Source organism: Bos grunniens, chromosome 2 (genome assembly GCF_055505025.1).
Source record: "Bos grunniens cultivar Pamir isolate PY7600 chromosome 2, Bosgru_T2T1.0, whole genome shotgun sequence".
Taxonomy (NCBI): domain Eukaryota; kingdom Metazoa; phylum Chordata; class Mammalia; order Artiodactyla; family Bovidae; genus Bos; species Bos grunniens.
In genome coordinates this window covers 21,156,319-21,170,245 of record NC_141166.1, presented here as the reverse complement: position 1 = coordinate 21,170,245, position 13,927 = coordinate 21,156,319, and the positions used below count along the sequence as shown (strand labels likewise).

The 13,927-nt window shown below is 39.4% G+C and overlaps 1 protein-coding gene across 12 annotated transcripts in view; it reads left to right on the top strand.

The window, feature by feature from the left end:
- AGFG1 (ArfGAP with FG repeats 1) overlaps positions 1-13,927 on the top strand; it is a 74,461-nt gene that overhangs the window by 6,548 nt on the left and 53,986 nt on the right. The window lies entirely within an intron of this gene.

The window sequence follows — 13,927 nt, the reverse complement described above, 5'->3', positions numbered from 1 at the left end:
AGCAGTACTCTTGCCTGAAAAATCCCATGGACCGAGGAGCCTGGTGGGCTGCAGTCCATGGGGTCACTAAGAGTCGGACACCACTGAGTGACTTCACTTTCACTTTTCACTTTCATGCATTGGAGAAGGAAATGGCAACCCACTCCAGTGTTCTTGCCTGGAGAATCCCAGGGACGGCGGAGCCTGGTGGGCTGCCGTCTGTGGGGTTGCACAGAGTCGGACATGACTGAAGTGACTTAGCAGCAGCGGCAGCATGGGTACATTCAGTGAAAATACTTTGACAGTGTAGTACAATTTCAGTTTAAGTGGGAAAGCTATTTTGATAACTTTTTCAATTGTGAAGGGCAGAGGTTTTTTTTAAGTAAATATTCATTAAGTCCAGGCACTAGTACATGTATCCAGGGGATACAAAAATTAAAATATTTAAATGAAAAATAAGATAATAATTACAAGCTACAATTACTAAGTAGTCTTGTGTCAGGCGTTATTCTAGTAACCGTCATAAAGAAAAGTAGTGTAATCCTTAACAACTTTAAATTGTAAAGTTAGCTTACACTCTAATGCTTATTGTAAATTGTTGTGAATTCTGTATTTGGGGGATTTAAATGGTGGATTTTACTTCATTGGATATTAAAGGGCAGGACAGGCAGTTTATTAATGTATTGTGTATTTTTGTGTTTTATAGTTATGTCATGCTTTTCTTTAAATTGTAGTTTTAGCTAGCTTCAAATGTCTGCTCTTTGAATTTCTTCAAAAACTAATGTCATGTGTTGTGAGTGTGATGGGTTATGGTGCGATTGGTTCTGATATTGATTCTTTTGAATTTGGCACATCTGTCCTGTCCGGAATTAATTACTTTGCTATTTTTTGTGTTTGAACTGTAATTAAAACCCCTCATACCATGTGTTCAGGATTGATAGTGGTTAGATTTATCCAAAAAGGCAGTGAAAAAAAACAGTGATAGTCATTAGGTTTATCAAAAAAGACAGTCATTAAAAAACATACACACAGATAAAATTTAGGTTTTTGAATTTTAGCATATAATTGTTAATTTGCCAGAGCGTTATGTAACACCTAGGACTTTTCTTTGAATATGGTTCCGCTGATGAGATTTTCGTCCCCTTGATACAATTTAGACTCACTTTGTGTTATAAAAGATTTTTATAATTTTAAGCTACTTTTAAAGCGGTTTGAGTGCTGAATTGTTCTAGATCTCTTTTCAGTTTAGATGTTTTACATTTCTTGTCTACAGTTGAGTAACAGCTTTTCATAGTGACTATTTGGTGGAGTTTTTAAAATACTTCATTTTCATGGAAACAGTTCTTACTCAAGTGATTGTTTTATATAATGTTTAATTAAACTATATATCTATCAAATAGAGCTTCCCTGTTGGACCAACCACCTGCCAATGCAGGAGATTCAGATTCTTTATCTGGGTGGGAAGATCTGGAGAAGGAAATGGCAACCCACTCCATATATTCTTGCCTGAGAAATCAGTGCACAGGAGCCTGGCAGAAGAGCCTGGACAGAAGGTCCATGGGTTCTCAGAATTGGAGATGACTTAGCAACTGAACAACAACAAAAACCTGCCAAATACTATACCAAGTAAATATGATTTAGTAGTATATGAAACGACTCTAGATAAGCATAAAACTCAGTTGAAAGGAGCAAGAGATAGGACCTTCTAGCATGAATGTTCATTGTGGAATAGGCGTTTGCTATAGGTTTTTTAGCAGGAAAGATAAACGTGGATTATTCAGCAAACTGATCGAGAGAGACTCTTCTTAACTGTTGTGAGCACCTCCTGTCTTGGTGTCCTTTGGAACCCAAGGGATGGTGACATCATTTGACCTTAACTTGCTACCACGCATTTTTATATTGTTTGTCTGTGTTCTTCTTTCATTTGTCTGTGAATTTGGTTCGGTGTGCTTGTAAGCACTTTGACCTTTAATCAGTGGTTGTATCATTTATCTAATTAAATTTATATTAAAATTTTAAATATTAGTGAGTTGTTTTACAAATAAAAAGAATTAAAGCATTCTTTTAAGAAACTTGCTGACCTCTGGACCTCAATTTAAATATTTTGCCTCTTTAGAAACTTCTGTGTCTAGTTTCAGTACAGTCTTTGGAAAATAAGCAAATACCCAAAGTGATAATTTTCTGTCTTTTCTGTACAACATGTATAATGCTTACATTCTTAAGAAGCTTCTGTGGAGATATTCAGTACTAGGTGCCATTAGCTTGTTTTTTCCCCCACTCAGTTATGCATTTCCCAGTCCACCTGATCAAATCAATCGTTGTCTAGGATTGATACACCTTGGATTCCTCTAATGTATATAAAAAAGATAAATGGTTCATAACTTTGGGTACTTTGTTTAATAGGTTCCTCCAGACATCCTTTTCAGCCTCACTCATGAGAGCTGTTACCCTAAAAACACCTGCTTGGACATGATTAGAATGAAATTTATTAACTTAGAGTAGAGGAGGGGTGGGAACCTTATTTGAATTGTTCTATATATGGGGAATGAATTTTTTTTGTTTTGTTTTGTTTTTAAGTTAGAATGTGTTTTTCCAAAGACTCCTGCGTAAGACATGGTCTCCTTTTGATTGGTATCATAACTGTCTTTTACAGGGAAGGAAGTCGTAATTACTCTTTGCTTTTATTCTAGTTACTTAGCTTAAGAGATGAATTAACAAACTGGAGCATGGTGTAAGAAAATTGGTTAGGATGATAAGGAGGTTTGAAATTCTGAATGAGCGGAATAGCTCCAGGGACCAGAAGTATATTAGCTTAAAAAAGAAAAAACTAGGGAGTGGGGTTACGGAGCTGTACATGTGGTCACTATCTTTGAGTAATTTAAGGCCTTTATGCAGAAGAGCTTCCCTGATATCTCAGGTGGTAAAGAATCTGCCTGCAATGCAGGAGATCCTGGTTTGATTCCTGGGTTGGGAATACCCGCTGGAGAAAGGATAGGCTACCCACTCCAATATTCTTGGGCTTCTGTTGTGACTCAGCTGATAAAGAATCCTCCTGCAATTCCAGACACCTGGGTTCTATCCCTGGGTTGGAAAGATCCCCTGGAGAAGGGAAAAGCTGCCTACTCCAGTATTCTAACTTGGAGAATTCCATGGACTGAATAGTCCATGGGGTTGCAAAGAGCTGGACAGGGCTGAGCCACTTTCACTTTTTGTGCAGAAAAGGTAATAGGTTTTATTCTGTAGTTCAGTTCAGTCACTCAGTCATATCTGACTGTCTGCGACCCCATGAACCGCAGCACACCAGGCCTCCCTGTCCATGACCAACTCCTGGAGTTTACTCAAACTCATGTCTGTTGAGTCAGTGATGCCATCCAACCATTCTCACCCTCTGTCGTCCCCTTCTCCTCCTGCTCTCAATGTTTCCCAGCGTCAGGAGCTTTTTAAATGAGTCAGCTCTTCACATCAGGTGGCCAAAGTATTGGAGTTTCAGCTTCAACATCAGTCCTTCCAAAGAACACCCAGGACTGATCTCCTTTAGAATGGACTGGTTGGATCTCCTTGCAGTCCAAGGGACTCTCAAGAGTCTTCTCCAACACCACAGTTCAAAAGCATCAATTCTTCAGCGCTCAGCTTTCTTTACAGTCCAACTGTCACATCCATACGTTACCACTGGGAAAACCATAGCCTTGACTAGACAGACCTTTGTTGCCAAAGTAATGTCTCTGCTTTTTAATATGCTGTCTAGGTTCTGTAGAGGGAGATAGAAGACCAGGTATGGAAGTCATAGTGAAACATACATGTTTAGGAAAAGAAGAGGGATTTTTCTTGTAGTGTCAGATTCCAAAAATTTTTATTCTTGCCCCATTTTTGTGTTAAATTTTGCAAGATCTTTGATGGGGAAAGTAAGAAAGTCAGCAGAACTAATAATGTGGGAAGATGGGAAAACTTCCTCATTTCTCTCTTCAAGCTTTTATCTCTTAATGAATCTTGTTGGCTCTGACTTGGAGCATTTGTGTTCAGAGGTACTTCTATAAAGAAATTGCTGATGTCTAGTAGAGTCTTGATATTTTTGAAATACGAGAAATTTGAAATTTAAAAAAATTCCTCATATTTTCTAGAAATGGTTTTTCTTCAGTTAAAGAATACAGTGTGTTTATGTGTCAAATTTCATTTTGAAGGGAAAGAACCATTTATTTTCCATATTTTCTGTTTACTTTTTAATTTAATTTTAATTTAAAAAATACTTGCACATAGTTTAAAAAGGCTTATAATGAGCAACAGCAGTCACTTCTTCCCTTTCCCCATTTCTGTTTATCATGGACAGTCTGTTCCCTTCTCTTTTTGCCTTTGTATTTCTAACTAACAGGCTTATAGCTTTTTTTTTTCAACTTTGGCTTCTCTGCTCTGGAAGAGTGAAGATAAGGCTTTGGCCCTCTTAACACTCCTCTCACTTTGCATGTGTACTCTGCATCTACTTCAATAGACTATCACAGTTTTGGTTAAATCACTATTAAGTATTTACCTTATTGCATTATGTGCATACTGTCTCAACTAAATCATACAGTTTGTTACTATTATGTATATACTGTCTCAGCTAAGTCCTACAGTATGTTACTGTTATGTACATACTGTCTCTGCTGCTGCTGCTAAGTCACTTCAGTCGTGTCCGACTCTGTGTGACCCCATAGATGGCAGCCCACCAGGCTCCGCCATCGCTGGGATTCTCCAGGCAAGAACACTGGAGTGGGTTGCCATTTCCTTCTCCAATGCAGGAAAGTGAAAAGTGAAAGGGAAGTCGCTCAGTCGTGTCCGACCTTCGCGACCCCATGGACTGCAGCCCACCTGGCTCCTCCGTCCATGGGATTTTCCAGATAAGAGTACTGGAGTGGGGTGCCATTGGCTTCTCCTACATACTGTCTCAGCTAAGTCCTATAATATGTTAGTACTACATTTTCTTTCTTATATAGACTTTTCTCTCTGAAGTTTATAATTGTCTAGGTTTCTTCATTTGCTTTGTTTTCCATGTGGATTTCATTAATATTTCCTCACATAAAATTATCTCTGGCTGCGATATGTACCTTTTTTATAGTATGATCAGGTGTGTCAGATGCTGGGTGCTTCTGTCATTTTGATCTGGAAATAATGTGCTCTAGAGCAACTTCACTTTCACTTTTCACTTTCATGCATTGGAGAAGGAAATGGCAAGCCACTCCCGTGTTCTTGCCTGGAGAATCCCAGGGATGGGGGAGCCTCGTGGGCTGCCGTCTATGGGGTCGCACAGAGTCAGACACAACTGAAGCGACTTAGCAGCAGCAGCAGGCCTGCTGTGCAGCTGTTGTCTTTGGACTTTCTTCTTCTACCTTAGTTCTGGAAATTCCCATCATGCCTAACCTGTGTTGAAACCTCTTTTTCCAGGATCCCGACATTTCCATTAGCCTCTTGATTAAAGGTTAATGGGAGATCATTTTTGATATCTGCATTGCTGAAAATGTCTTATTCTGCCCTCATGTTAAAATTAATACTTTGTCTACATTCACAAGGTGAAAAAACCCTTGCAGTTTTTAAGACATTGCTTCATTGTCTTTAAACCTTCAGTATTGCTGTTGAGAAGTTTGATGCTATTCTTACTAGTCATTCTCTGTGCCCCATTTTCCACTCCCTCTTTGGGAGTATATATGATCTTTCTATCCATGCTTTTTTTCTAGTTCATAGATTTTTTTTCTCCAGTCTTTTTGGTGAATAAAAAAAGTCTGACTGTCATTCTGAGTGCCAGGTTGAGGGAGGGGACTGGGGACATAGAATCTATTGTTGTTCAGTGTGTAGTCTCAGATAAGTCTCCAGGTTTTGGCATAATACCCAGTAGCAGTCCTCAGCTGTGCCACAGTGTATTAGGTATAGGCTCTCCAGATTAAATAAGCAGTTAGAAAGCATAACTGACTCAATGGGCATGAAATTTGAGCAAACTCTGAGAGATAGGGGAGGATGGAGGAACCTGGTGTGCTGCAGACTACGGGGTCGCAAAGAGTCAGACACGATTTGGCGACTGAACTACAACCACCACCACTGCAGATTAAATTTTCCTACCTAGCATTTGGTATGTGTGTGTGCTCAGTTGCTTCAGTCGTGTCTGACTCTTTGAAATCTTATAAACTGTAGCTTGCCAGGCTCCTCTGTCCATAGGATTCTTCAGGCAAGAATCCTGGAGTGGGTTGCCATTCCCTTCTCCAGGGGATCTTCCTGACCCAGGGATCAAACCTGGATCTCCTGCATTGCAGGCAGATTCTTATCAGCTGAGCCACTGGGGAGCAGTCTTTTGGAAGTAGGGAAATTGGAAATCTAATTTTGAGCCTGCATAAATCCCCCAACTTGTGGCTTGATTGCTTTTGTGACTCTTAGGGATTCTGTGGTGGGAGTCATCTTCTAGTTGGCTTCTCCCACCTCTACAGGAGCTTCGTTTTAGCTTTCTTTACTCTGAATAGTTGGTTACTGCTGGTATTGTATTTTCTGTATGCCTTTGGGTTCCCTCCTTGTTCTCTATTCCTCTCTTTGTGGAAGAATGACTTTTTATTCCTTTGCTATCTTTTCAGTAGGGTTTAGAGAGGTAGTAAAGACATTCTTGGGTTTTGTCCACTGTTAACAGGAATGCATTAGTTAGGTTTAAATTGTTACCCGAGTATTGTTTTTTTAGGTTCTTGCCCTAAATGTTACAAGGACCTTTCAGTGTAGTGTTGCTGGCTTTTAAAAATAAAAACTCCAAATAGAAATTATGGTTTGCACCATGGGGGTGTGTGTGTGTGTGTATTTTAAAGTTGAGTTCTGGATAAACTAATATCTGGACTATCTAATATATACAGATCTTGGTATTAAAAATCTATAGATTTTTGGTAACTTGTTAAAGGCATCTTCTATTTGTTGTAGATTTTAAATGTATAATTTATATAATACAGAACATTTATATACAATATTTTTATTCCGTAAGATTGGGATAGATTTAAATGTCAAATTGGCATTCTTAACTTAATGCCAGCGTTAGCAAACCACTTAAATTTCCACAGCCTAATGAAATATTTGAACCAGCTTTTCCTCCAGCAGGAGAAAAGCAGTGAATAAAACTAGCTAAATGAGCTTTCTTACTTATTCATCCAGCACACATTGTTTTTTGAGTTGAACAAATGGCTATTTGCAAGATTGTTTGAGGCATAGTTAAGAGTAACATACTGGTGGACATATGGAATGAGTCACACCATCTGGTTGCAGTCATACCTGGGTGGTGGTCCTTAAAACTGAAACTCCTGGGGATCTGCATATGACTTAATTATGCTGCAAAAACATATTGGGCTCTACCAGTAGATGACTTTGAAACTTCTTGAAGCCAATTAAGTGGCAAACATGCTTTCAAAACATCAATACTGCTGTTATTAAATAGTCACTATTAATTTTTTTTTTTTCACTAAACTGGAGACTTAAAATGTGTATTTTAGGATCCAGAATGGGTGGTACTTCAGTATTGGCACTGTAAAAATGATGTGGTTTATTTGTGTAACGCTTTGATCCAATAGTTATGACTAATGTCATTACAGTAAAGTGTTTTATAAACACTGGATTCACATGATAGCTAGACTTGGCTTAGCAAAAAATGGGGAAATGGCACCAGCTTTCAGGAGTGTATCCTGAAAATAACTAGATAAATGAATAATTCAGTTTTGGTTACTTGAGGATTTCATTCATTTAAATAAATAATCAGATTTGGTAGATGGAGAAGGAAAGGTGGTCTGCCAATGAAAAATTTTAGTTTGTGTGAAAATTGTGGTTACTGTAGATAGTAACATGGACTCTTAAGTTGGCGTACATTAAAAGCAACTTTTTTGTTGTGTAGTTCTGGGAGTCTTAACATCTGTATAGATGCATGTAACTACCACCACAAGCAGAACATGGAATGGTGTGTGCATGCCCAGTTGTGACCCTATGGACTGTAGCCCACCAGATTCCTCTGTCTGTGGGATTCTCCAGGAAAGAATACTAGGGTGGGCTGCCATGTCCTCTTCCAGGGGATCTTCCTGACTCAGGGATCAAACCTACGTCTCTTATGTCTCCTGTACTGGGAGGCAGATTCTTTACCACTAGCACCACCCAAATAGTTGCTGGGCACATTGCAAATTCCAATTTTGCTTTTTTGAGCTTCGTGGAATTGTTTTTGATCTGCAGTTGGTTGAGTACCTGGATGTAGAACCCAGGGACACAGAAGGCCAACTATATGTTTCTTTAGTGAAGATCTCCTGGGGCTAAACTTCAGTTTTTAATCTGAAATTGTTATTTTGTCTTACACTTCAAAGATATTTTTGCTGGATTCACAACTGTTAATTTTTAGTTTTTTAAAAACTTCCTAAAGACAATATTGCACTGTTTTCTGGTTTTCAGTGAGAAGAAGTCTTTTCAGTTAGATTTCACTTCCTTTCTTTTCTTTCTGATGGATTTTAAGATGTTCTATTTATCTTTGAAGTTTTACCCAAATGTTTCTAAGTATAAATTTTATTTGTGCTCATTTTCATAAGCTGTGTTTCCTATATTTGTAGATGCATGACTTTCATTGGATTGTAAAAATCTCAGCTATTATTAGCTCTTTAATATTGCTTGTCCTTCATTCTTTGAATTCTTTCTTGCAAAAGCAAGAATACTGATTACACCTTGTAATAGTGTCCCCCACTCTTTTTTTTTTTTTTTTAATCCTTGTCTTTTCTATCTCCTTATGCATCTGTGCTGCCTTCTGGGCTATTTCTTCTGTTTTCTCATTCCCCAAATCTCTCTTCTGGTATGTTTAATTTGCCCTTTAACTAATTTGTTAAATTTTTGATTTCCACATTTATAAATTTTCATTTTTATAAGTTCTGACTTTTAGATTTACCAGTTTATTCTGATAATTTCATATTTCCTGTTCATTTTTATTCCACCATTTAACATTTCCTATATGCTATGTTTACTTTATATTTTGTATTTGATAAATCCAGTAACTAAAGTCATTGGAAGAGGGGGCATACATCTGTGTTCTACTGTCTCAAGCTCAGTAATGATTTGCTCTTATGTAATGATTTTTATTGTAGTCTCATCTTTTATTGAACTTAATATTTCCAAATCCTCATAGCATAATTTGTAAATTATAAATGCATTTTTCTTGAGAGAATTTGCATATTCTACTGCTGGGATCTAGGTATATTGCCACCCTGAAGCTTCTTAATTCTTCATCCAAAGTCTTGGGTTTAATAGGGATAGCTCAGGATTACCTCTCACATTGTCTTAGCTATTGTTATATTTGCCTTCTGAGCAATACTGAATTTTTTGTATAACGTAGGCCACTCTTCTAGTTTCAGTTCACTTTTACTTTTTATCTTTGTTTTTTTTCTCTTGTAAAGGGGGAGTCCTTTGAGATTTATTAGAAGTGTTAACAACTAGGATTTTTCTAGAAATATTGGCTATTAGGGTTTTTCTTCTATTTTTTTAGTAGTCTATAAAGTTATCATATTTTAGCAGAGGAAACTTTTCAAAAATGTCTGCCATACTGTTGTAAATAGAAATTAATGAGATTAGATATGCAAAGTGCATGCCAGTCTAGGAACTTTAGGATATTAATTTTCTTCTGTCTTATTAAGTTTTTTTTCACCTCTTAATTTGTATAAATGTACTTAATATCATATTTTTGTGTGTGTGTGGACACTTGGCTTAATCTTTTAAGGATTTCTATTTTTTGTTATGCTGGAAATAGTAAATTTATGTGAAAATTGAAATTATTGTTATATATGAGGTGACTGAAGAAGGAAATGGCAACCCATTTCAATATTCTTGCCTGGAAAATTCCATAGACAGAGGAGCCTGGCAGGCTACAGTCTGTGGGGTTGCAAAGGAGTCGGACATGACTCAGTGACTAAAACAACAGCAACAACATATGAATGGTGAATGTGTGGAATGTTTTGTAGACGATTGAACCTAGGTATAATTTATATCTCAGTAGTGATCCAAAGAAACTACTTCTTTCTTCACTTGGTGATTAACACATTTAGTATATTTAGAGTAGTGGTTCTTGAGTAGTACTCTGCACTTCCACCCCCTGCACCCTCAGGGGACATTTGGCACTATCTTGAAACATTTTTCATTATTCTTACTGGGTTGGGGGCCAGTAGGACTGGCCAGTTTTATTGCCACTTAGGACTTCCCTGGTGGCTCAGCAGTAAAGAGTCCCCCTGCCAATGCAGGAGATGCAAGTTCTGTCCCTGGGTCCGGAAGATCCCCTGGAGTAAGAAATGGCAACCCACTCCAGTATTCTTGCCTGGGAAATCCCATGGACAGAGGAGCCTGTTGGGCTACAATCCATAGTGTCAAAGAGAGTCAGCTATAACTTAGCAACTAAACAATAACAACACTGTCACTTAACCATTTCCCCTTTGATAATGAAGTATTTTTTTGACTTTATTTTAACTTTATATTGAAGTAAATTAATAATGTGATAGTTTCTGGTATACAGCAAGTGATTCAGTTATACATATGCATGTATCTATTCTTTTTCAAATTCTCTTCCCATTTCAGTTCAGTTCAGTCTCTTAGTCATGTCCGACTCTTTGCAACCCATGAACTGCAGCACGCCAGGCCTCCCTGTCCATCACTAACTCACGGAGCCCATGTCCATCGAGTTGGTGATGCCATCCAACCATCTCATCCTCTGTCCTCCCCTTCCCCTCCTTCCTTCAGTCTTTCCCAGCATCAGGGTCTTTTCCAGTGAGTCAGCTCTTCACATCAGGTGGCCAAAGTACTGGAGTTTAAGCTTCAAAATCAGTCCTTCCAATGAACACCCAGGACTGATCTCCTTTAGGATGGACTGGTTGGATCTCCCTGCAGTCCAAGGGAGTCTCAAGAGTCTTCTCCAGCACCACAGTTCAGAAGCTTCCCATTTAGGTTGTCACATAATACTGAGGAGAGCTTCCTGCACTGTACAGCAGCACTATGTTGGTTATCCACTTTAAATGTAGCAGTGTGTACCTGTCAGTCCCACACTCCCTAACTCTCCCTCCCACCCACCCTTCCCCTTGGTCAGCATAGGTTTTTCTCTAAATTTGTGAGTCTAATTCTGTTTTGTAAATAGGTTCATTTGTATCATTTCTGTTTAGATTCTGTATAGACTCCATGTATACATGATACCATATGATCTTCCTCTGTCTGACTTACTTCACCCAGTGTGACAATCTCTAGTTCCATCCATGTTGCTGCAAATGACATTATTCTTTTCAGTGGCTGAGTAAAATGTTGTCTTATATATGTATGCCACATCATCTTCATCCATTCCTCAGTTGATGAGCGTTTAGGTTGCTTCCAGGTCTTGGCTATTGTAAACAGCGCTGCAGTGAACACTGGGGTGCATGTATCCTTGCAGACCATATTTTTCTATCCTGATAGATACCCAAGAGTGGGATTAAAGGGTTATATGGTAGTTCTATATTTAGATTTTTAAGGATCCTCCATACTGTTCTCCACAGTAGCTATACCAATTTACATTCCCACCAACAGTGTAGGAGGGTTCCTTTCTGTCCACAACATCTCCAGCATTTGTCATTTGTGGATTTGTTTGATGATAACCATTTTGACTGGTGTGAGGTGATATCTCATTGTAGTTTTGATTTGTATTTCTCTAATAATCAGCAGTGTCAACATCTATTCATCTATGTCTTGGTCATCTGTGTGTTCTCTTTGGAGAAATTTCTATTTAAGTCTACCTTTTTTGATTGGGTTGTTTGTTTTGATGATATTAAGCCGCTGTATTCTAACAAGATGGTGGAGTAGAAGGACACGGGCTCATCTTCTCTTGCAAGAACTCCAAAATTGCAACTTGCTGCTGAATAACCGTTGACAGGAGAATGTTGGATTGCACCAAAAAAAGATACCCCACATCCAAAGGGCAAAGGAGAAGCCCCAACAAGATGGTAGGAGGGGTGAAATCACATTTAGAACCAAACCCCATACCCACCAGAGACGTTCGCAGGGCACAAACAAAACCTTGTGCACACCAGGACCCAGACCCTACACAGACTGAACCAGACCTGCCCATGAATGTTTGAGTGTCTCCTGTGGAGGCACGGGTCAGCAGTGGCCTGCCACAGGGACTGGGGCTCAGGCTGCAGCAGACCTGGGTCACGCAGCGTGTGACATTAAGCCGTCTTGGAGGAAGGTGCTATTAGCCCCGCCACAGAGCCACCGAGCAGACAACCCACAAACTGCAGAACAGTTATACCAAGGAAATTCTCACACTGTTAAGAAGGTTCTGGGACCCACAACAGATTTCCCAACCTGGGAATTCATCAAAGGGACTGAGGACCCTTGGGGAATTTGACTTTGGAGGCCAGTGGGATTTGATGACAGAACTTGCACAGGACTGGGGAAACAGACTCTTGGAGGACACAGACAAAACCTTGTGCACTTGAGGAGCCAGGAGAAAGGAGCAGCAGTGTCCCCAGAAGAGACTGAACCAGACTTGTTTGTGAGTGTCCATGAGTCTCCTACGGAGGCATGGGTCGACAGTGGCCTGCTGCGTGATCAGGGACTCTGAATATAACAGTACATGCACAAGTCCTTTTGAAGAACTGAGTCTGAGTGAACTCCAGGAGTTGGTGATGGACAGGGAGGCCTGGCGTGCTGCGATTCATGGGGTCGCAAAGAGTAGGACACGACTGACTGAACTGAACTGAACTGAACTGAACCAAACTGATCACATGGACCACAGCCTTGTCTGACTCAGTGAAACTATGAGCCATGCCTTGTTAGGGCCACCCAAGATGCACGGGTCATGGTGGAGAGTTCTGACAAAACACGGTCCACTGGAGAAGGGAATGTCAAACCACTTCAGTATTCTTGCCTTGAGAACCCCATGAATAGTATGAAAAGGCAAAAAGATAGGACACTGAAAGATGAACTCCCCAGGTCGGTAGATGCCCCATATGCTACTGGAAAAGAGTGGAGAAATAACTCCAGAAAGAATGAAGGGATGGAGCCAAAGTGAAAACAACACCCAGTTGTGGATGTGACTGGTGATGGAAGTAAAGTCTGATGCTATAAAGAACAATATTGCATAGGAACCTGGAATGTTCATGAATCAAGGTCCATAATCAAGGAAAATTGGAAGTGGTCAAACAGGAGATGACAAGAGTGAACATCAACAGTTTAGGAATCAGTGAACTAAAATAGACTGGAATGAATGAGTTTAATTCAGATGACCATTATATATACTACTGTAGGCAAGAATCCCTTAGAAGAAATGGACTAGCCCTCCTCATCAACAAAAGTAGTACTTGGATGCAATCTCAAAAATGACAGTGATCTCATTTGGTTTCTCTTCTGTTCTATTCCATTAAATATCACACTAATCCAAGTCTGTGCCCCAGCCATTAATGCCAAAGAAGCTGAAGTTGAACGGTTCTATGATGACCTATAAGACCTTCTTGAACTAACACCAAAAAAAGATGTCCTTTTCATCATATGGACTGGAATGCAAAAAGTAGGAAGTCAAGAGATACCTGGAATAACAGGCAAGTTTGGCCTTGGAGTACAAAATGAAGCAGGGCAAAGGCTAGCAGAGTTTTGCCACGAGAACTCACTGGTCATAGCAAACCCCTTTTCCAACAACACAAGAGATGACTCTACCCATGGCCATCACCAGATGGTCAATACCAAAGTCAGATTGATTATATTCTTTGTAGCCGAAGATGGAGAAGCTCTATACAGTCAGCAAAAACAAGACTGGGAGCTGACTGTGGCTCATGTCATGAACCCCTTATTGCCGGATTCAGACTTAAATTGGAGAAAGTGGGGAAAACCACTAGACCATTCAGGTATGACCTAAATGAAATCCCTTACAGTGTAAGTGACAAATAGTTTCAAGGGATTAGATCTGGTAGAGTGCCTGAAGAATTAT